At 39.1% G+C, this 23,530-nt stretch overlaps 1 long non-coding RNA gene across 1 annotated transcript in view; it reads left to right on the forward strand.

Annotated features, from left to right (window-relative positions):
* The window catches only part of LOC121133744, a 45,794-nt gene extending 45,313 nt beyond the window's left edge, over positions 1-481 (forward strand). Inside the window, exon 5 of the long non-coding RNA XR_005870722.1 lies at positions 82-481. This is a non-coding gene — a long non-coding RNA (uncharacterized LOC121133744). The remainder of the gene's footprint in view (positions 1-81) is intronic.
* The last annotated feature ends 23,049 nt before the right edge of the window (positions 482-23,530 follow it).

Genomic DNA, 23,530 nt, shown 5'->3' on the forward strand with positions numbered 1-23,530 from the left:
CCCCTTTTCTTTACGCCCAATAATGTCGAGTTTATGCATACGTCCCACATTGAGCCCACCTTTTCATTCTGTCTCTTGCAGGATGAGTTACAATACTTCAACGCACAGTGGGAATTTCCCCACTTATGAAGTTTCTCTCTTCTTCAGTGCGAGGGAACCAAGTTTTGATTGAGGATCCTTATCCTCAGACGTCTCTGATATGACCACAGGGATCATGTTTCTGTACCTTGAAAGGAGAATCATCTGTTCATTGAGCAGTCAACTGCAACCATCACACCACAGAAATCAGGTCTTGGATTGAATTGCCTGTTTTGCTTCCTAAAACCCAAATGTGCATGGTTCCTGGGTCAATTAGTTAAAAAATAATTTTGCTGCCAAAGCCAAAATAGAAATCTAAGCTAAGTGTAAGCAAAATAAAAGCAAATAATGGGGATTCCTAGAGTTAAGTCTGTAAGGAAGTGTGGAGATAAGTCTCTTCAATTAGAAACCAAAATTAAACATATTTTTGACTCTGCCTCTCTCTATCCTCTAGATTTTACATCCCATTTACTGACTGGGGAGAATTTAATTGTTAAATATCTATGAAATGTGCCTCTTCTTTTCTTTTCTCAATTCAACAACCACCAATCTGTTCTTAATTATCTCTTACCCAGATTGATAAAAGTTCCTCATAAGTCATTCCTCTGCCCTCACTCTCATTCCTTTCTCCATTTAAAATGCAAATTGCCTTATGCATCCCCTCTGGTAAGGCTACAATGGTTCTCATCACTGGCATAGAGAATACAAACCCAAGATTGGAGAATAGTCAACGGTTCTCATCCCAATGACTACTAATACTGTGAGTTCCTGTGTAGAAGAAGCATATCATGTCCCAAAGACAGCAATTCTTAGCATCCCTACACATTCTTTGATTTCTTTCTTCTACAATGTTTCCTGAAGAAGGAGTGAGAGACATGTCCTGCTTAGGACTTACCAATCAGCAGGCAATAAATCTCATAATTTTTGCCCAGTTATATATTTCTGCATTCAGTTACCATTTGAATGAAGAAACTTCTCATTGATCTATGAGTATGAATACAAACATGTAGTTTGACAACATGTCCATTTAGGAAAAAATAACGGTAGCCCGTTCCCCTCTAGGTTCTATGATCTTACTATGAGATGGAGGTTTGTATCGCTGGACATGATTGTCCACTCCAGTAGAGTGGGTTTCAAATTCATAATATCCATGGCACACTTGCACCAGTGAGCCTGTCTTACCTGACAGGTAATTATTATAATGTATAGAGACCACAGCTAGGTAAGATTTGACGACTTTTCTCCTCTTTCAGTCTACAAAGCGTCTTTATCTCTGTAAGAGCTCAGCAGCCTACCAGGCATTCTCCGGCAGTTCAGCTCCTGTCCAGACTGATTACACTTCTCCTGACCCTCTAGATGATGAGTCATCTCCCACAGTTGTGTCTTATCTTCCAGTCTTCTGTTTGTTCTACTCTGCACTGTTTGCTTTCTTTAAAAAAAAATCTTGTTTTACATACCAACCCCAGTCCCCTCTCCCTCCAGCCCTCGTAATCCCAACTCCAAGCCCCATCAATTCCTCAGAGAGGGTAAGGCCTCCATGGGGAATCACCAAAGTCTATCACATCATTTGGGACAGGATCAAGGCCTTTTCTCCTGTAGCTAGGCTCAGTAAGGTATCCCTGCAAAAAGCCAGTTCATGCACTATAGATAAATACTGGATCCACTGTCAGTGGCCCCATAAACTCTGTGCTTTCATAGTAGTCTTTTGTTTTTTTATTCCACGTATTGAGTTCTTTGCCTATATATTTGTGTTTCTTTGATGAACTATTCATTCAAATCATGTTTCTTCCTAATTTTGTTTAATTGTTCACTTACATTATTTTGTATCTCATGACATTTCCTAACATAATTATTTTGATTATTGTTTTGAAACTGGACAATTTCCTTTTGTTTCTGTTGTTATCTGTTTTTTCTTTGTTTGTTTGTCTTTTGAGACAGTGTGTCATGCAGCCCAGGCTGACCTAAAAGCCACCATTTAACTCAGGCTACCAGTTTTTTTCTTGGAAACCTTTAGAGAACATGATTCTTTGTTGTTGTTGTTGTATTTGACATTGTTTTTATTTTAAAACAATATTTTCTCATTTTACATACCAATCCCAGTCACCACTCCCTCTCCCTACCTTCTCCTACCCCCACCTCATCTACTCCTCAGAGAGGGTAAGGCTTCCCATGGGGGGTGGTTGGGGAGTCAATGAAGTCTGGCACACCTCTCTGAGCAGACCAAGGCCCTTCCCCCTGTATCTAGGCCAAACATGGTATGCCTCCAAAGGGAGAAATGGATTCCAAAAAGACCAATTCAAGCACTAGGGATAAATCCTAGTCCCACTGCCAGTGACCTCACAGACTGCCGAAGCCATACAAGTGTCACCCACATTCAGAGGGCCTAGTTATGTACTGATATAGTACCGCAGCAGATTCCTAAGCTAGGCTCATATACAGTGAGAAATAAAGGCTTCTTCAGTAACAGTGACTGTCAGAAGCTTGGATGAAGTGGAACTTGCTGTGGTTCTCTTCTTAATGTTGCTACACTGATTTTGGATTTTCTAGATTCAAAGTCCATCTCAAAAGATCCTACAGTAGATGCTCTGTGCTTAGTCCCATTCTTTTCAATGCCATCTCTATCACCATGCTCAGCAACATCTCTGCCTCATAGCTACAGCGCCCTGCATACAGCTTTCAGTCCAGCAAAATAGCTATTGTTTTTTTTTTTCTGTTTTGGCACTTGGTTGTAGAAAATATTCCAGGAACCTCCACTAATCTGTTTTGCTCTTAATATTCTTAATATTGCCCCCACTTATAAGGCAGTGATAATAGCAGTGTCTATCCCCCAACATTGTTCTGAGGATGAAATTATTAAAAAACAAAGTGCCATAAACATGAAAAGGATGGCATGGGAATGATGAATAGCCGTTGTCATCATCATTGCAATTATGACGCAATTATTTCTGCCATAGTACCTGGCCAGCAATTGTATCAGTAAATACTGGGTGAGTAATGGGGGAAGATTAAAGCAGTACATGGAGAGAAACGGAGCTGGTATAGCCTCCAAATCCTTATTAGCATGGTTCTATGCTTCAAAGTCTACTCATACTTTCTTATTGAAGGTTAGCGTTTCGTAGTATTCAAACTCATTATGAATAGAAAGAATTGGATAATGGATAAAATTAGGCCAGGAGATCCCCCTTAGTTTAACATTTGCTTAACCAGGAGGGCTTTAGTCACAAGCGCACCAGCTGAAGGGTTTTCAGAGCCTTGCTGCAGCTGTGCAGGCTTTCCTACCTCCCTTTGGAGATTCCAGTTTCTATTAAGGCCAAGACTTTCTGTAAATGGAAACTGGCATTTCAACAGTATAAGCAGGGAGTAATATTCCTTTTTACTTTTTCTTAAAATTTCTCCTTCTATGTTCATCAACACTAAGAGAACAAACAACAAGCATGAAAGAAAAAAAAACTGTACCTTCTTTGAAGTACATATTTTTTTCTGGATGAAATACTTGGACAGTATCACTGAGTATAAAATATAGGGGATGACTTGCTCTGAAATTGCAAAGAAAAATAAAACTAGTAATCTCAACTTACACTCTTCCTACCTTATCATGTGCTTCCTCTATCATGTCTAGAGATAATAAAATAACAAAACAAGAGGATAGCAAACACGGATGGCTTTCATATTGGAATCAGAGAGCGATGAATTAAGAGAACAGGTAAAACATTGAGAGAGAATGAGTGACAGAGAGAGAGCAGAAGAAGGAAGAGAGTAGAGAGAAAGAAGAATGAAACCAAGAAAGAAGGAAAAAGAGGAAAGGAGGAAGAGAAGATGGATGAAAGGAAAGAAGGCAGGCAGTATAGGTATAAAACCTATAGGTAGAAAATATGCAGAAAATATTTTCTATAGCATGAAAAACAAAGAACCCAGAGACTGATACTGAGGTTCAAGCTTCAAGACGAAGATCAGAAAATCAAAGCAGCCAAGCTACTAGCTCTCACCCCTACCTCAGCCTGAAAGGGCTGATCCTGTCTCCAGGAGCGCTCATCAAGCCTCAGACTGTTGCCTCTCCTCAGTGTGGCTGGGGAATATATGCTTTCCTATTCTCATTGTTGCTGGAGAAGGAACGCCAACTCTGAGACCCTGTTCTTGTATTAAATACAAACCCATGAGTCCTGGATTTAAAGGCATGTGATCCCAAGTGCTGAGATCACCTTTGTGAGATGATTCTCTTTACGACTGGATATATTTCCTGTAGTCATTGTGGCCTTGAACTATCAGAGATCAGTGTGTTTCTGCCTCCCAATTTGTGGGATTAAAGGTGTGTACCACCGCCACCTACCTTCTATTACTAGCCAGAGTGGCTACTTTGCTATTTTGATCTCCAGGGCGTTTAATAATTTATAAACAATATATAAGCACAATTTTCCATTAAAGAGGGATCAAATATAGATTTGAGATGAAGGCAGCATGGTTGGATTTATAACATTCCTACTAGTTTATATACCATTATATTGACCCTATGTTATTTGGAGTTGTGTCAAATATTTATTTTCAACTTCGTTCATTCTAAAATGAGTACTAATATATGCATGTCACTACAAAGGCAGAATAAGACACTTTACATTATCTTTAAAAAAAGAGGGTTTTGGTATGTGATATGGAGCTAGAGAACTAATGCTCGTGTGTGTGTGAGTGTTTGTGTGTGAGTGTGTGTGTGTGAGTGTGTGTGTGTGTGTGTGAAAGAAAGATATAAAACAGTCTGTATATGTGCTATTCCTTATTCTCATCAAATTTAAATATCTATTCATCATCACGAGGGAAACAATGATTATCTGTTCTTTTGTTGTACATCTTGCAGTTGAGTAGTTAGAAAGTGCTTTCAAGCTAATATAGCTTGGTATTCTCATTTTGGAATCCCAACGCTTAGAAGGTTCTTCTTCATGCCCCAAAGGTATCTGTGCCATGTCAGGTCTCACTGAAAAGTAGTCACTGCTTCCTCACCCTCTTGCACAACAGGACTAGGATGACGATTTTAAAATATCTACTGTAGATAGCAGAGTTCTTTATTGTTAAAAAGTAGCCACTGACATTATATAAGAACAATTCATCAACAACTAAACAGCGCATGAGAGCCGAGCTCCATGCCGTAACTTCTCTCACTAAGGGGAACTACTGAATGGTGGGACAAAGTCATAATGACCCCTCTAATTCTGAAATGGCTGGGGAACAGGGCGAGAAGGCTGTGCCTTCCTTCTCCAACATTCCCGCCTTGCACTTAGCGCATGCTGGCCGCCTAATTGCTATTTCACTAGTATCTGTCTTCCCATATCATACAGCTTGTTGGGGAGGAGTCTGAAGCAGATGCTTTGTTCTGCTTCCATTATATGCTGAGTCTAGAGCCTCTGTAATTCGTGTGCCTGTATTGCCACAGTCTCTGTGGACAAACAGAATCCACAATACAATAAAATCCATAGTATTGTTTTGAATTGCTTACAGAATTACTACAGACTTAGAGAAATTATAGCCTGAATTTTAAATGGTCAATCCTCTGTTCACTCTGAAAATGCTTTCAAAGAAAATGGAAAATGATATTTGCCTCTACAATTTTTTTCTAAAGACTTTAGGTTATTCAGAGTTGTCATAGCCATTTTTTTAAATTTTTGCATCATGCTAAGTGTACTTCCTGATCTTTTATCCTCTTTCCTTTCAGGGCCAAGGTGTAAAGAACATTGACTTGGAAATTAGGAATTAAGTTTAATTCACCTTAGGTCACAGCTATACTCTCAGACAATTTTACCTTTCAGAAGGCATTGAATCTTTTCATCTACACATCAGATAGTATCCAAATTTATTCCACTGTAGGCATACCACTTTTGTTACATCCTAATCCTCTTCAGAAAAAAAAAAGAAAATTCAATTTTATCGTGAGTAACCTCTACATTCTAGAATCTTCTTCTAAACCCTACTCATATACAAGGGGAGTATTAAAATATGGTTTGGTAAGTTTAGACTTAGTAATTCCCAGATGTCTTTCAAAACTGATATTTTTTGATATAAGAAACACAAGGGTCGGTAGTAAAAGCTCAGTAGGTCGGAGTGCCTGCTGCTCTTACTGATGTCTGGAATACAGTTCTCAGCACCCATGAGTGTCAGGCTCCAACCCCCTGTAACTCCTGCACCTGAAGGATCTGATACTTCTGGCCTGTGTGGCCTCATGCACTCAAATACCATACCCACATGCAATTATATACACACAGGTATAGTTCAAACTAATACAAACAAAGGCATAAGTCCCCCCCCCGTTAGAGAGAGAAAGGGAAGTTCAAACTTTCATTTTGTTGAGATCCACACGCAAGATGTGACACAATGCCTTCATCAGTGTGGCAGGGCTCTATGGATTAGATCACCCCTATCACAGCTTTGCTCTGAGATGTTAGAAACCCCAGGGGGCCGGAGGGAGGAAGTGACAGCGCGACCTAGATAGGTCATGCGAGCTTTAGTATTGTTTTATTAACGGTGGAAAACTCAAGAGTCCAGCGAAGGTAACAGCGCTCTGAGTGGCTTCTTGTCCTTGTCTCTGCTTGTGTCTACAGGACCTCTGACCTCTGCAGGCTGCTTTTAGTGAGGGGTTGAGTTGAGTACTAGCAGGGACAAGACTAGCCCAGGAAGGCTGCCTGGCTAGCCTTCTGTCGCCCACAGATCAGTGCCGTTTCTTGGCTTTCTTCTGCTGTTGTGTTTGGTTTCCATTACTTACCACCACAGAGAAGTCTTAAGATTTACTGACTGCGACTGATCTATTTATTTTTCCTCTAGAAAATCCACTCTCTTCTCTAAACTTTTGTTTTATAACCCTCGCCTCAAACTCCCTTAATCTTTCAATAACTTCTCACTCAGAACCACATAAACAAAACCGCATTTTGTTCTCCATGCTCTCCTTATAAAAGACCAGACTTAAACTTAGATTTGGTTTGAATCTGGAATAATAAGTCACTGCACTTTACGCTAATGTGCTAGGCCAAGGCCACCCCAAACTCGGACTTCACAAAATGCACCACCCATACCTGGACACGTGGCTTTTCAGTGAGGGTGGTACTAAATTCTGGCTGTGCCCAGCAGTCAGGAGATCATGTATAGATCTAGCACACCTTAATTTTACTATAAGCACCACAATAAATGAAAAACAAATCTCTACTTTTGAAGATAACTGTGGTTACTAAATCTGGCAATATGGGATAATCTTAGCATGGTCTCCTATACAGAAAAGGTTTAGAATGTGGTATTTAACTTTTATAACTTATTACATTATGCTCTCACTACTGCTATTAACACAATTTGTAAAGATAAAACTGAGAAGCAGCATAAGGGAATGTTGCAAAGAAAAAACAGGGCATATTAAATGTACTTAAGTAACAGAAGTGATTGCAAAATCTAGTGGTGTGTTTCAATTAAAATTTATTGTTTATATGGCTGTAAGGAAATGAAAAAGCACGAATTGTTTTTATTCATTCAAAACAATATTTGGCAGCAGAGATAATGTCTAGCCATAGTAAGTGCTCAACAAACAATGAAATAATTGAACAATTATGTCTTTATGGTATTTACTCCAGACAGTACAGACTAGAATATTTCCAGCTTGCTTGATTTTTTTAGTACAAACCATCAACCTAGACCAAAATACAGAGGCCTCTCAAGATATTTTGTTCAGTGACTGCATTACTCTCTCTCTATTTATTCTCATGCACTGCCTACCTGCCGAAGCGCAACCTTCAATAAGGAAAACCGATTAGCTCCTCTGGCAGTGCACTTTGGTCCCTTTCAGGGGCCTGGGCTGGGTGTCATTGAAGTGCAGTGGCCTGGTTAGGAAATAAGTAATGGTGGCTCTATGCTGGATGAAATTGCCCATATTAGCGCTCTCAAGGCAAATCATGGGAGCCCATTTTAAAAAGAGCATTCGATTAAAAAAAAAAGTACCACCAAAAGCCGTGTCAGCACTTGAATTGAATCCCAAAAAGGGAAATGGTTATTAATGAAAACCCTGATGAAAATTCAGTGGTGTGTTCTAATCAACGTTGTAGCAATATTAATTTCTTTATTTTGAAAAAAAACGGACAACTGTGTGTGTCACGTTAACATTGCAAGAATGTATGGGGAGGTCAAACAGCAATTCCTGATCTTCACAATGTTTTTGAAAGTCTACAGTTTTCAAAACTACAAAATGCATCGTAATTGGGTATGTGGCTGCATTTAAGTGTCCCAGTACTTGAGAAATGGAGTCAGGAGGACCAAGGGTTCAAGGACAGCAGAGATCTTACAGAGAGTTAGAGGCCAGTCCATGTTATGTGAGACCCTGAAGAGAAGAAAAAGAAGACCACTAAAATTGAAAATAAAAATGCAATGACAAATACTAAGGAAAAACTGTAAGACACTAGCTCACTGGAATATAGGGACAACAGCTGTACTAAGGAATGGTCCATATAGGTGAGTGATCTGTACAGAAATGCAGATGAGTGAGTGATCGTGAGGTTACAGTTGGCATATTGATCACTTGAAAAGTAATTTGTCCTCTCAGTGCTCATAAGGCAGGACTTATCTGTATCCATTCAATAGACAATCTTAATTACTAGAGCTCTTCTTGCAATCTCAAAATTGGCAAGATGCAAAGTGGTCTTCATGACCGCAGTTTAGTTGTCACTAGTGTTCTGATAGCAGTCACCACATTTCAACTAAGGCGAGCTGGGCTAAGAGTAAGAGTGAGAGGAGGCAGAAAGCATGTATATGAGTGTGAAGCTGAAACAATGCTGCCAAGTAGAGTCATGGACATACATTCAAAAGCCCGGCACTGGAGAGACACTGAGTGGTTAAGATAGTTGTAAGGAAGCCAGGTTCAGTTTACAGTAGTCATATTTGGTGGCTCATAACTATCTACAATGCCACATCCAGATGATTTGAAGTTCCCACCCAGTGGTATTTGTACATGTGTTTTCCACATGCAAACCAAAGTCATCCTCATAAATAAAATCAAATACATTATTTGTTGAACCAATGACCTTTATTAGGGTTTATTATGACAATAGGGAGGAGTGATTCACCAGAGCCAAAGGGACACAAAGAGTAGCCATTATGAAACTCCAAATCAACATGAGAAAGTGGATACTTGAAGCACAATGCATACCTGTAATCTACAGTTTCAAGACCATCCTGTCAAACCTTCTTCCAAGGAGCGTGGTGATCTGAGTTTATTAGTGGGAGTTAATCAGGCAGTTTTTAAAGAGTGGCAATGGGAAGGAAACAAGGAAACATTGTTTTTGATCCCGCCTTTCCATTATCTACCTGAAATAACATTATCAGTCATGATGTACATTTAGGTCTAAGTTGTCTCATCTGCATGAATGAAAAAGATGATAAATACATTCCAAGACTATAACTGACCATGAAGTAGCAGATAATTAGAAAACACGCCACAGAAATTGGAAAAGACGGGTTTCTGTGGTGCCGTGGTGGTTTTCTATAGATCAGCAAGGACATGTGTATTGTGTTCATTGATTACTCAAAAAGCTGAGTAATGACATTTTTACAAAGTAAGCGCAATTCATATATAGTATGTTATAGAGTAATGGAAATACAGCACTTATTTAAATTAGCTAATAAAATTAATGCCACAATAGTTAATTAACTTAATTTAAAAATGCAACACCTAAATGTACTTGGCAGAGAATTAAAGCCAGTGAAACAGACAAAGGATAATATTTGTTTTCTACCCTCAATATGTTAAAAATGCTAACAGTTAGGTTGGCAGAGATTTATGGGCAATAGTAAAAACAGGCAATTAGTGAGAATATTTCAGTGTTCATGAGAAAGTGCCTCCTAACTCAAATAAAGGAAAAACTCAAAGTAAGATGACAGGAGTGTGTGTGTGTGTGTGTGGGTATGTGGGTGTGGATGTGTGTGTAGAAGTGAAGAATATTACAGGGGGGAAAGTGAGGTCAGTATGAAACGAGTGGAACTGATATACATTTAGCGTGATTGGTGAGGACTAAGAAAGGGAATCAGATGAGTACTGTCAGCAGGAAGCTATTTTGACTAGATTTGATTTTGAAGAATGGCAATAACTAAGCTATTGTTCATCGACCTAATCAGGTCACATCTGGAATATTGGGTTCAATTATAAGTGTCCCATTTTGAGAAGAGTGCTGACAAACAGAATTACATGCAAAGAGGCTACTGAGATAGAAGACAAGCAGGAAATTCTCTGTAGGAAATAAGAGAACATTCTTAAACTAATTTCTACTAGTGAAGCCAAGAGCTAGGACTTACCCTTGACTACTAATCCCAAGCCCTTGACAGTTTCCCCTGAATTCAGCATTAAGGTATGTCAAGAATTCGAAAGTTTAGAATGTAGGAAAATATATGACAAAAGGACAGAGGGATGGAGAAGACCAGACCTGAGCATCCATCATAGTCTTATGGCTTAATGCTCTCCTGCTGTGAAAAGGCGGATAGAACTGGCTGAGCTTCTGAGGGGACTTTATAAGTTAGCAGAGAGTTTGTCCAGAAATCTAAACATACTCTAAGGCAAAAAAACCACCGAGGGACACTTGTCTTTCACACATCACAGGTATCTTGTTTCGTTGCTTATTTGATTTATCTTTGGATTATAAATGTAAACACAGTATCTGGGATTTATTCTTGGCATCTCTTTGGCTTTTTTGAAAAAAAATATTTATTTATTTATTATGTACACAGGGTTGGCTCTGTGTGTCTGCCTGCATGCCAGATGAGGGCGCAAGATCTCATTACGAATTGGTTGTGAACCACCATGTGGCTGCTGGGAATTGAACTCAGGACCTTTAGAGGAACAGCCAGTGTTCCTAACCTCTGAGTCATCTCATCATCCCCTCTTTGGCCTTTTTAGGTACGCGTATACGTGTGTGTGTGTGTGTGTGTGTGTGTGTGTGTGTGTGTGTGTGTAGAAGCCCAAACAGAAACACATTGGTATATTGATTAAAATCTTAAAAATCCCTTTGGAAACAAAGGTATTTTGGGAATAGAAACCAAAGTCCTACTGCTTCACAGATGAAAGTAATAGTTAGTGGGCTTGAATATGGTTTGTCCTTAAAAAAAGAAGGCTAGATTATAAGGTGAATAATTCCTGAGAGTCATGACATGCTGGGGTAGTGGATTGTGAAAATGGGTATAGATAGAAGAGATGTAGCTTTCAGCTGAATACAAAACAGAAACCAGCTAGAACTTGAATCCACATGACATCTAAAATTGAAAGAAGGAATTTAACTAGAAAATTCCTATCTCTGCAGGTACTCAAGGAAGAGCTGTCAGGCTAGGGGACCCAGAATTCTATCAGCTAAATCTTGGTTCTTTGAGTGAGCCAGGATTTTGCTCTAGTCTGCAAAGTAAGTATGGTTCTAAGCTAGTCATCTCATATATCTGAGGCTTAATAGGTGATTATGACTTCACATATTTTACAAAATTTCCACTGCACCAGGTTTCCATACCATCCCTCAAAGGCCTCTAAATCCCAGCTATCTCTCCAAACAACTCCTCCTTACACATTATCTCCCCTCGTCCTCTCACCAGGTCTTCTGGTTCCTGTTCTCCCCATCCTCCCCAGCCCTCAGTCCACTCATAAAATCTGATATCCCCTTCCCAGGGAGACACATGCATCCCACTTTCTTCTTTCCTCTGTATGCAACCTCTCCGAGTCTATGGATTGTAGGTTGGTTTTCATTTATTTGATAGCTAATATAGAATCCTTCATATGTAACAGTTAGTTACTGAAAGTGAGAAAAGCTCATTACATGTCTGTAAACACCACTGCTCTCTACTTGAAACCAAGTAGAGGGATTTTATCTCCTAATGGGAACCAATCACTTCACAATCTCCTTGCCTATGAAACTAGTAAAGCATGAACCATATCAGAATCCCTACATTTGAGGGGCTGTTCCTTGCAACAAATCGTAAATGGCTTTATAATAAATGTAGACAGAGTCTGGGATATACATTGAAGATTTTAAGCTGTTTATGGATAGGAGAGATGGCTCAGTGCTTAATAGCTCTAGCTATGCCATCATGGTAGCCTATTTTAGACCCCAGACAGCCAAGTTAGACCAGTGACTTCTGGCAATGACACTTACAAGTAAGTATCAATGGACTCAAGGGTAAACTGTGTGGCTCATCAAGCCATAGCCTAGTTTCCACAACAAGATTCTTCCTCTTTAATCTATTTTTGTTTTTGTTTCTGTTTTATTGCTTTTAAAGTTGGTTTTGATTTGGGGGAGGTTTCAAGGGAAGAGGGCAGATGCAAGAAGACTGGGGAGGTAAGTGGGATCAGAATGCAAGACATGAAACCCACAAAGAATCAATAAAGATAAAAAGAAGAAAAAGAAAAACCACTAGACAAAACCTCACATGTGCCTGCAAATCTAGCCCTATCAGGGGAGAAACAAGAATCTCTGAGTTTTTACGGCTATCATTCTAGTTAGAGATTTTGTGAGAGACCCTACTTCAAGGGAATAAGTCAGAGAAAAATGTAGCAGGACACTTAGTGTACTCCTTTGGCCTCCATGTGTTCAGTCACAAATTGTTACATGATTACATAATCTGTCTTCATACATATATGTACACACAAAATAAACCAAATTAAAAGTTTACTGTTAGTTGCTATTATGAGGTTGAATCTCATGCAGATTTTGCTTCATGCAGGTGGGTTTTAGGCCATCCATGATGAAGTACAATTTGTTTACAAGGTAGGAGTTATTGAAAAGCTTCAAATTCCACTGTGTGTGCGTAATTTTTCAGTTTCAGTCAACTGGGATTAAAAAATAAAGAACTGTCATGGGACCAAAATACTCTAGATGGCTTAAACTAAATATCACTGTGGAAAAGTAATTGGAACTTACTACATCTCCAGGTGGCAGAAGAAACAAACTTTGAGATTTTAACAGTCATCCGTTATATTTCTATACACATTTTAAATTATCATTGAATTATCCCTAGATAAACAGACACGCACACACTCACACACACATACACACACACTCTTTTCTGGACAGCAGCAAATCCCATTGGTTGCACGTTTTCCTCATTACAAAGTCAGCAAATGCTTGGTGAATGTAACTGCAAGGTTAACACAGCATTTATTATCAGTCCTGTAGAACGGCAAAAACTAAACACAAGTATGCCTTTATATGCCCTAACTTTCTTTCCTGATACTGAGATTTTGATTCTCTATAGTTATGCAAATCACTAAGTAGATGGAAGTTTGCACAAAAAGATGGATGATAAATGCTAGCAAATTACTAACTGTAACATCAGTCAGCGATGTGCTATAGTTTGCTAAATCTGTGATAACTGGTGCAAGTCCCACTGAGCCTGTGAGACAGTCTCAGGAATCAGGTATCATTGAACCTCTGAAAAATAAATATATGAATTTTCCAGTGTTAGTCCATATGTGAATATTTTAAAACCATATTTCCCTTCTATATTAACAAAAAGATTCACACATCTATGGCACAAATGCAGTCTGCTGCTACCCAAACATAGTTCTTTGTATGCCACATGACTAGAATAATTTTAATTCACACTTTATGTATTGGTTGGCTGTTTGGTTTGTGTTCTATAGACAAACCACCATACAACTAAGTGATTTGGACAACATATTATACATTATAAAAAATACTATATCAAAAGAAAGCAAAGCAAAATAAATTCAAAATATTTGTGAGTAATTTTATTGTAGTATATTACTGATACACTAGTCATGTCTTAATAACAAGAATAAAATTCACAATAAAAAGAATCTTCAAATGGACAGAGTGATTTGAGTTGATAATTAACTTTAACATCTAACATAACTATAAAACAGATGTTCTGAGGGTATGCACATTCCAATATGAGAAGTACTCTTACAGCATTTTTAATTTCCACCTACAGATAATCAATAGTGTTCTGTTTAATTACCCTTGTAAAATTCTCTCTTCTCAAATATTAATGAAAAATCTTCCAAATCCATATGTGTGCAACATTTTTTGTTTTTCTGCCTTAAAGTACACTGAAACAAATGTGAAGGGATTTTAAATGACTTTGAAATTCTATTTCTGATATTTTTCTTAAACATATATGGTGGAACTATGGTAAAATTTTGTGAAGACACACTTGAATGTTGTTTAACATGAGGCTAATACTATTCCTGACATGCTTTCTATTTTCTCAAAATACTATAGCCATAAAATTTCTCTTTAGAAGATTTCTATCCATCTTTATGGAGCAACCTTAGCTATGGGTAGATTTTTATAACATCAAATATAATATCAACAGTTAGTCATTACAATAAACATATTGTATGAGTCTAATATTCTTCCAAAGAAAAATTCAAAAGTAATCTTTAGTGTGAATATTTTCATAACTTTTCATCTATTTATTTAAATACAGATCATCAAAATAAGTACCAGTGTTTGCTCAACATGCTACTTCCACTGAGACTTACCAACAGTTGATTTTCTCTATAACTCTGTGTGTGTGGGGGGGTGTATGTGTGTGTGTGTGTGTATTGAAAGCTTCTCAAGTGAATAAATGGGCACCTACTGGAAGGTGGGATTGGCTAGGACATTGGAGCTTAGATATGGTCAAATACATTAGATATATACATCATATTACAAAAGAGTAAATAAAAACATTTAACATGATTTCAGAGATAAAAAGAATTAACTGGAAACATAGCCTCTTAAGACAGGATTCTGCATGCATTAATTACATATCCCCACTGATATAAATACTGTAACAGGGAACATACCCTCAAAAGAAATAAGACACTGTTAAGTAAATGCAGAAGGCATGAAGGTACACACTGAAGGAAAGCAATTAAAGCTTGATACCCTTAGGATACACTTTGTGCACTTCTTCATAAATCACAGCCAGTCTCCCAAGAGAATTGCTCTGTAGGAGGAAAACTCATACCTGTTCACTTCTTCCTAATAAGAGTGAAGAAAAGACTCTGGATTAAAATATGCTTATATTCAGCTGAATCCAGAATGGCCTCTTGATACATTCAAATATATACTTACTGTCTCATACTGCCAAGGAATCTTACTGGGTACAGGATAAATCCAGCGTTTAATTGGAAGAAATCATACCGCTTAATACATATGTAACTGATGAAGCACTCTATTGAATGTAATTGCCATTCCAGTGGTAGCCTGTAGTGGGTCCCTCGGAAGTACATGTCCTTTGTGTCTCAGAACACAACAAATGCTGGTATGCTGAAATCCTAGTTGAGTGGCTGTGAGGAAAAGGATCAGAGGGGAGGGGAGGGGACCAGAGGAGAGGGGAGGGAAGGGCACTGGAGAGGAGAGGAGAGGAGAGGAGAGGAGAGATTGGCTCAGAGAGTAGGACACTGCCACTCAAGCATGAGTTCAAAGCTCCAGAACCCTCTTAGAGTGGAGTGTTAGCTTGCATCTGTAATCTCAGAGAGCCTACAGTGAAATGGGAACTGGGGACAAGAGAATATCCAGAAATTTGTGGCCAGCTAGCATGGAGTATGCAGCAGGGAAAACTAAAAAGACCTTGTCTCAAGCAATACAGAAAGCAAATACTGGCATCAGTGTTTTTACTCTGACCACAAGTGCTCTCTAACCTACAAACATAACACACAGAAGCAGGAGATGGAACTATTGACAACAGATAAAATCATAGTAGCAATGAGACATATGTAACAATAATTAAAGACAGGCCAAGAATTTGAACGAGAACAAGAGAGCTGTACATAGAAGGGACTGGAGAGACAAGAAGGAGGTGGGAAAATTATGCAATTATATTTTAACTTAAAACTATAAAAAAAGACAACAACATTTTAGAGAATTAGAATTTTCAAGGAAAGAAAATAAGTTTTGGCATATGCTCTAGCGTTTTAGAATACACTTAAAAGAGATTTTAACCCTGTAGCTCCTCATTTTCTGAATTGTTCTCATGCTCATTCACTTAAAGAATATAATAAATGCATAAGCATGGGGCTTGTATCCCTAGAATACAGAACAATGCCGTCACACATCGATCTTAATAAATAGTTGTTGAATACAGAAATGTTTGAAGCTAAGATCAGTCTTTCCCGTGTTCTATTTTCCCTTCCTGTTTCCTTCCAAATCTCATGAGAATATCTCCCATTGGAAGACACTAAACAGGAACCATATGGAAAGAGACCCCGGGAATGTGTTTCCTTCTTTCCCTTTGCCTAAGAACGTGATGGTTGTGAACACAAGTTGAAAGTAGACAATCTGTCATGAGGAAGACGGAGGCATACTTTTGGTCTCACAGCAGACTAGCTTCTTGGTAACTCAGTAAAAGCGCTGTACTTCTCCAGTATCTCCAAGGCACCAGTAAACATAAACACATAGGCTCTATTGTGCTGTGGAAAAGCCTCTAAAAGTCTACATAAACGGAGACCACCAGGCAGGCACCGTTTAGTCGAAGTGGACCTGAGTGCCCTAGAACCAGAGTAGGCAGAACAAAGAAGAGTTGTGTGGTTGTCGTGGTGGACTTTATTTTGTCGTTGTCTGTATTTTTCTCATGCTTAATGAGCAATCCTGGTGTCAATGAAGCCCTGGAAAGGAGCCTGGTGTAAGCCACATGCAGGTGTGTGAGCAGCTAATGGAAGTGACAGCTAAGATGACATATAACCGGGGTGTTGAAAAATGAATTATCCATGTGGTTTAAATGAGCCAAATGATATATTGGAACACCACGGGGTATAATACAAAGCCTGGCTTTCAAGATGGAAGATCCAAATCCTGACTCTGGCCCTAACACAGACCACTTTCATGAGGCTGAATGAGTCATTTAAACCACACCACACTGTGGTTTCTCCCTCAGTCCAATCAATTCAGCAAGATGGACTGGCCCCTCACATCACAGAATACTGCGTGGAAATAAGGGAGGTGGGGCAGCCAACGCAGTGTTTTCTGTGCAAGTCAAGGTGTCTGCTTTGTGCAAAACAATGACCCTGCATACAGCTGTCAAACCAAGAGGTCTGTAAAATCAATTCACTTTTGAAACTATGGTGTTTCCTAATGTGGTATAATGCATTAGAAATATTAACCCGCACTGCCACGAATCAGCCCTCCCTTTATGTTAATTTGCATGTCATACAACATTTAGCATTAGACAATTCATTGTAGTTCTGCCAAGAGTTACCAATCATTTGCAGTGTTTTGCCACAGCCTATAAAACTCCCTCAGGCCTAAAATATGTGCCCTCATCCCTGCATTCACAATCTTATATTTAGACCCAGCCAGCAGGCTCCTTAGGTTGCTCCAAATCAAATAAACTCTAAAGCCCACACAGTAAGTATTAGATCACTACGGACCTAGAGGTGTACAGGCTGGAGGAGAAAACAAAACTCGAAGCAAAAGGCATCGCCATGGAATGAATCAGGCACAGACGTTCTTCCAGCATATTGGAAAAGGAACAAGACAAGGAGTCAAAAGAGCCTAAGAGAAATGCCAGCTCTCTCACTTTTGGTACGACATAGACCCATCTTGTATAGGACTTTGAACCTCAGCTGAACAGTGGGAATACTAGATTACATCAGAAGGACAAAGGCAGGAAGTTATGCATTCATCAATTTGCCATGTACATAGCAACTTTAAGACCCAGCTCTAAATATACATTGCTTGTGGCCTATTAACATCATTGACTTTAACTATGTGACTTGGAGCCAGATGATAATACTATATGCGTCTCTGATTTTTAAATCTATAAGCCCAATGCACTTGCAAAGTTATCCTTACAGCAGTATCCTAAGGATGGAATGAGATCACTATAAACCAATTGAAACAGTCTATGACAGGTGGCAGCGTTCTCATGACGACAACTGTGTACCAAGCAAAGAGAAAACAAAGTTAAATCCAAACGACTAAAGGACATAAAGAGCATCAAATCATCTCCCCAAATCTCTTGCAAAACCTGGATGCTGTCAGCTGTAGTTTGCTTCCACATATCTTCACTCGCAGACAAGATTTCGTGACACAGGATGTTTGTAAGCTTTCGTTCTCCTGAGACATCTGTATCAGGAGGGACAGCATCAATCCTTATGCAGCAACTGCTGTGTCACTTAAAGGAAACCACTGTGGGAGCCAGGAGCAAGAGTAGTGATAGCTACCCGAGAATCAAAGAGGCTGCCACAACCTTGGAACTAAGACAAGAAGAGCCAATGACAATGAAAAGGCTTTTTCACTCTTTTCTTGAAACTGTTTTCACTTTAGGAGTCTCATTGACAAAAATAAGAAACAATGCTACTGAACTCTAAACTAAAAGCATTATGAAATGCAATTATGATAAATTTCTACACAAGTGGCAGCTCATGGATCCCAGACCGACAACTGGGGAACCTGCATAGGACTGAACCAGGCCCCCTGAATGTGGGTGTCAGTTGGGCGACCTGTGCGGTCTATGGGGCCTCTGGCAGTGGAACCCCTGTTTATCCATAGTGCACAAATGGGCTTTGGGAGCCCATTCCCTATGGATGGATATTCTCCCAGCCTAGATACATGGGGGAGGGCATAGGTCTTGCCCCAAATGATGTGACAGACTTTGATGATCCACCATGGGAGACCTCACCCTCCCTGAGGAGTGGGTGGGAGGTGGGATGGAGGGATGGTGGGGGGAATGGAAGGGCAGGAGGGAACTGGGATTGGTATGTAAAATAAGATTGTTTTTAATTTAAATAAAAATTAATTTAAAAACTCTATAATTTAAGGTTATAATTGTGGGTTTTGTCTTAGTCTGTTCTGACTACTATCAAAAAAATACCATAAACTGGGTAGTCTATAACCTATACGTGCTTAGGGCTTGAAAGATGGTTCAGTGGGTAAAGGTACTTGCCACCAACCTGATCACTTGAGTTCAGTCCCAGACACCCTTATAATTGAAGGAGACACCAACTGCTACAGACTATCCCAAGACCTTCACCAAGATGCATTCTCTCCCACAGAACACATAAATGATATTTTCAATGAAAAATTAACTGCAAATATTGATCTCTCACAATTCTGGTAGTTAGAAATCATAAGATCCAGGCACCAGTAGATATGAGCTCAACTGAGAACCCTCTTCCTGACTGGTGGAATCTTCATGCTGTGTGTTCTTGTAAGGAAAATAGCAATGAAGCTGGCTCCGGCTTATTTCATGATTGGATTTATGAGTGATGTTGCCTTCAAGTCTGCATAATGCCTTGAATTCTGCACCATTTAATAGTCCCACTTTGGGGGAATAGGTGCCAACACAGAAATCTGAAGGAATAGAAATACTTATCTCAAACAATCTCTAAGTCGTGTATCCTTATCCCAGACATATAGGTTTCCAGATGCTCTCTTCTCTTTGTAGGTATCTTGACTGAGATCTTAAGTCTTCTATGACAAGGCCACTGCATAGGCCCCCTGTAACCAAACCTACATGCACACCTTCATCACTTTCTCCATTCTTTTATTTTCATAAATCATTCTGTCTTAAATAGAAGAATATTTCCTCTTTCTAGCTATCGCTAACCCTGGGTAATAAATGTAGTAAGCCCTATCCCTTCTTACCTGCTGTACTTCTCTGACATTTAATTATCTTGAACTTCCATGCTGGCTCTTGCATTTCTGTAGGTAAAGTTTATGAGGGGCATCACTTACCAAAGTGGGAGGGGATGTCATGCATTAAACCATTCTCTAGGCTATCTCTTTCATCTTCTTGAACATTACAAATCTCAAAATAGTTATCTACAATTCATGCCCCACATGTTCACTAGCTTTTTCTCTGTAACTCCTTCACAAAGGGTTCTGTTCCATGGAAGCATTCTCCCTGAAGCACTGGGACATCTTCACCTATTTCTTCAAGAGTAACTATCTGCTTGGGTTTTACCTTGCTTGATCTGAGAAGAGCCTTTGAGCCCGTTGATTATTTCCTTTCAAACATAAAATTGTAATCTTAGTTCCAAAAAACCCCTGTCTTGCTACCTAATTCTTTGGCGGTTCTATCTACCTGTTAGCTGTTCTACACAGATTTCTTTGTTGGCTCCTCCCTGTCTGCCTGGTCCCTAGCAGTGAAAACTGATTCGCAGAAACTCATGCTTCTCTCACCTTACATAGCTCGTCGCTAAATTCTCACTCCTTTCTTTATCTGCAGCCTAGTCTGGTCTGTTTGGACATTCAGAACCATATACCTACATACGTGCTATACATTTCTAAGAATCTCATAAGCATATAAAAGTCATTTTTCAAGTCTGGTCATGCCATTTCCACTGAAACAAGGGCCCCGAATAATGCTCCTTGACTATTCCTTAATTGTTCCTGACATTCATTTCAGACTCATCATCTCTGTGTTTAGACATAAATTCTTAAGAATACCCTTCCTTACATCTAGGCATGTAATTAGCTTCATTCACTTTTTCTCTACTCTGTGGTCCCCTGGGATTCTCTTGCTCTCCAGTTGTCTCTATATAAGCCCAAGTCAACATTTCTGCTGCTCAAGTTTTAGACTCATCAAGATAGAATGTACTTAATCACTGTCTTCCCCACCAGCAGTATAAATAGACAAAAGCTTGGCTGCTTGGTAGATGAGTGGGAAGGGAGAGAAAATGAAGTATATAAGGAGGGAAAGAGCCGGGTGTTGGTGATGCACGCCTTTAATCCCAGCACTCTGGAGGCAGAGGCAGGCAGATCTCTGTGAGTTCGAAGCCAGCCTGGTCTACAAAGTGAGTTCCAGGACAGCCTTCAAAACAATACAGAGAAACCCTGTCTCAAAAAACCAAAAAAAAAAAATGAAAGAGAGAGTAAAGAAGTAAAGAAGGGAGTTTTTAAAATAAAGCTAATAATGAAAATGTAAAAGGTAAGTACTTGGTTAGAGGGTTGTGGAGAATGAACACCAAAATCTAGAACAGAATAAAAAAATAATTGAGTGGATCTCAGAAGCAATCAAACTATTCAGCAACAGGCAAGTAAACCAGGGTGTGAGGGCTGTGGTCATTAACAAGACTGCTTTTTAAGATTCCCAGGAAATTGTGATTGCATGGATTAATCTCTTCATTACATCCCAATGGTCTTAGCCTAGTTGGGACTGTTGAGCTGGCTTAGTGGATAAAGCCCTTACTACACAACTCTGAGGATGGGAATTTAGATCCTGACACTTATTGGAAAGCTGTATGCCATGATTACCTGCTTCCCGGGAAAAGTGCGGGGGTTCTCCTGGGCAAGCTGTCTTGCTATGATAGCCGGAATCAACATACCATGGGTTCAGAAGAGACTCCGATCCAGTAAGTAAAGTAGAAAGTAATTGAGGATTACATCTTACATCTGAGATCAATCCCAGCTTGCATACACCTCTACACATATATGTCCACAGACACACAAGCATATGTCCTACACACACACACACACACACACACACACACACACACACACACACACACACGCAGATACTTTCTAAATCTTCCAGGATCCCAGTTTCTTTATGTATGAAAGGGGAAGCAATAATAACATAAGTATCACAGGATTCCTTTTAGTTGAAACCAGGCACCATGAGGAGGAAAACCGGAACCAAACAGAATGGTTGCCACAATGTGTGCTGCAGGGGTAAATAGGATTTCGTGGATAGCTACCCTGAACTCCACTTTGCACACAACTCCTTTCTTAATAATGTAGATTATTATATTCAACACTATAAGATTTTAATACACACACACACACACACACATACACACACACACACACACACACACATACACACATTGAATACTTCTTTTCCACAAGGGCAATGTGTAGTAAAAATTACTCCCGTTGTTATTTTGCTCAGACTCGGCTCTCAATGCTGAATTCAGTTTCTTCAGAAAAGCAAAAGAATGTGATTGATTTATTGTTCTATTAAGTGTATCACCCATATCACTTGCATATGTGCAGTATATTTATTTCTAAAAATAGATTTTTCTTAAAATACAATGAATTTCACAATACATAATTATGTGATATAATATACATATGAGGGTTAGATATCCCAAGAATTCCTGCCAGTTCACATGGAGCAAGCCCATGAAAGCTAATGGAAAACCTATGAGTTGGAAAACCAGGAGTACGGACTACAGCTCCGATCTGAAGGCCAATGGTCCAGGAGAACTAAAGGAAAGAGAGCAGCTCCCAGTCTCCCTTTCACTCTGTCCATGTCCTCTTCAGACTGGATATGCCCTACATACAGTGGGAAGAACAAATTGCTTTATTCCGTTCACCAGTCCCAACGCTTTGGAGTTTACTTCCATGGACATACCAAGAAAAATGTTCAACCAAATGAGTGGACATGCCTTGTTCTAGTCAGTTTGGTGGAAAATTAACCTTTGCATCCCAGAGTGCCCACGCTTCCAATGTCGTTGACAAATGGTTGACTTCCTCCATGTTTTTTTTTAATTCCAGGGATTCTTCCACTATCCTTTGCTTTTTAGATTCTGAACTCCTATGTCTCATCTGTAATTTGTTACAAATCTGAGACTAAAACAGGCTTTTCTAAAGAAATCTTAATTTATATGTACGTTATTATCCAGCATAGAGATGAAACACTGGAAAATAAGACACTGTTTCTTTAGTCTGAAAATTAAAAGTGAAGAACTCCAGTCTTTCTTTCAACAAATCAGCAGAGCTTTTAAGAAATTAATTTAAATCTCAATGCAAAAATTATTGGACCAAGTATAATATCATAATCCTTTGGGGTGGGGATGAAGATATATGTACTCCACTTGAAGATGGGGGAAATAAATGATTAAAAAGTATTGGTGGCTACCATGAAAAATTAAACTTGTACTTATAATTTAAACTGAAAAATATGGCCATTCCCTTGGGCTTTGGTTAAAAATATGTAATGTTAAATATGTAAGATAACTCTCATAAAGTTCAGGGAATTGCTGTCTTTGTGCATAACATTAACAGACTAACAATGCTGAAGAAAATGTATCACTCTCTTTAGCTAAGATGTGAACACAAGGTCTCTCTTCTAGAGTGGGGCTATGTCACCAATAAGCCATCATACATAGAGTGTCCTGTTTCCTTCTGCAAGGCACCGGAGAACACTGCCAACATTGCTGAAGATAATTCTGTTGATACTGCCTTGGTCAAACTCCAAACCTGTATTGGGTGACACGAGAACATATGTTAATCATAGAGAGAAAATATGAAGCAGCCCCTCTCATTCTAGAGTTTTCTGTCTGATCAGGAAGATAGATAAATAAATGAATCCATAGCTTCCACAGGCTTCCTTCTATAAATAATAAAGAAATAATGGGTTAGAAAGAATGATGGATAAAAAAGATCAATAGTTCATGAAAGTGTTTTAAGAAGACCCAGGAACCCTGAGCAAAGTCTTGATACGGGTTTTAAAGTTTCTTTACTCAAAACCAAAGTGAACACATTTTAATTATTGAAACATTATAATACATAGA

This window comes from Mesocricetus auratus, unplaced genomic scaffold (assembly GCF_017639785.1).
Source record: "Mesocricetus auratus isolate SY011 unplaced genomic scaffold, BCM_Maur_2.0 Super-Scaffold_100023, whole genome shotgun sequence".
Lineage (NCBI taxonomy): Eukaryota > Metazoa > Chordata > Mammalia > Rodentia > Cricetidae > Mesocricetus > Mesocricetus auratus.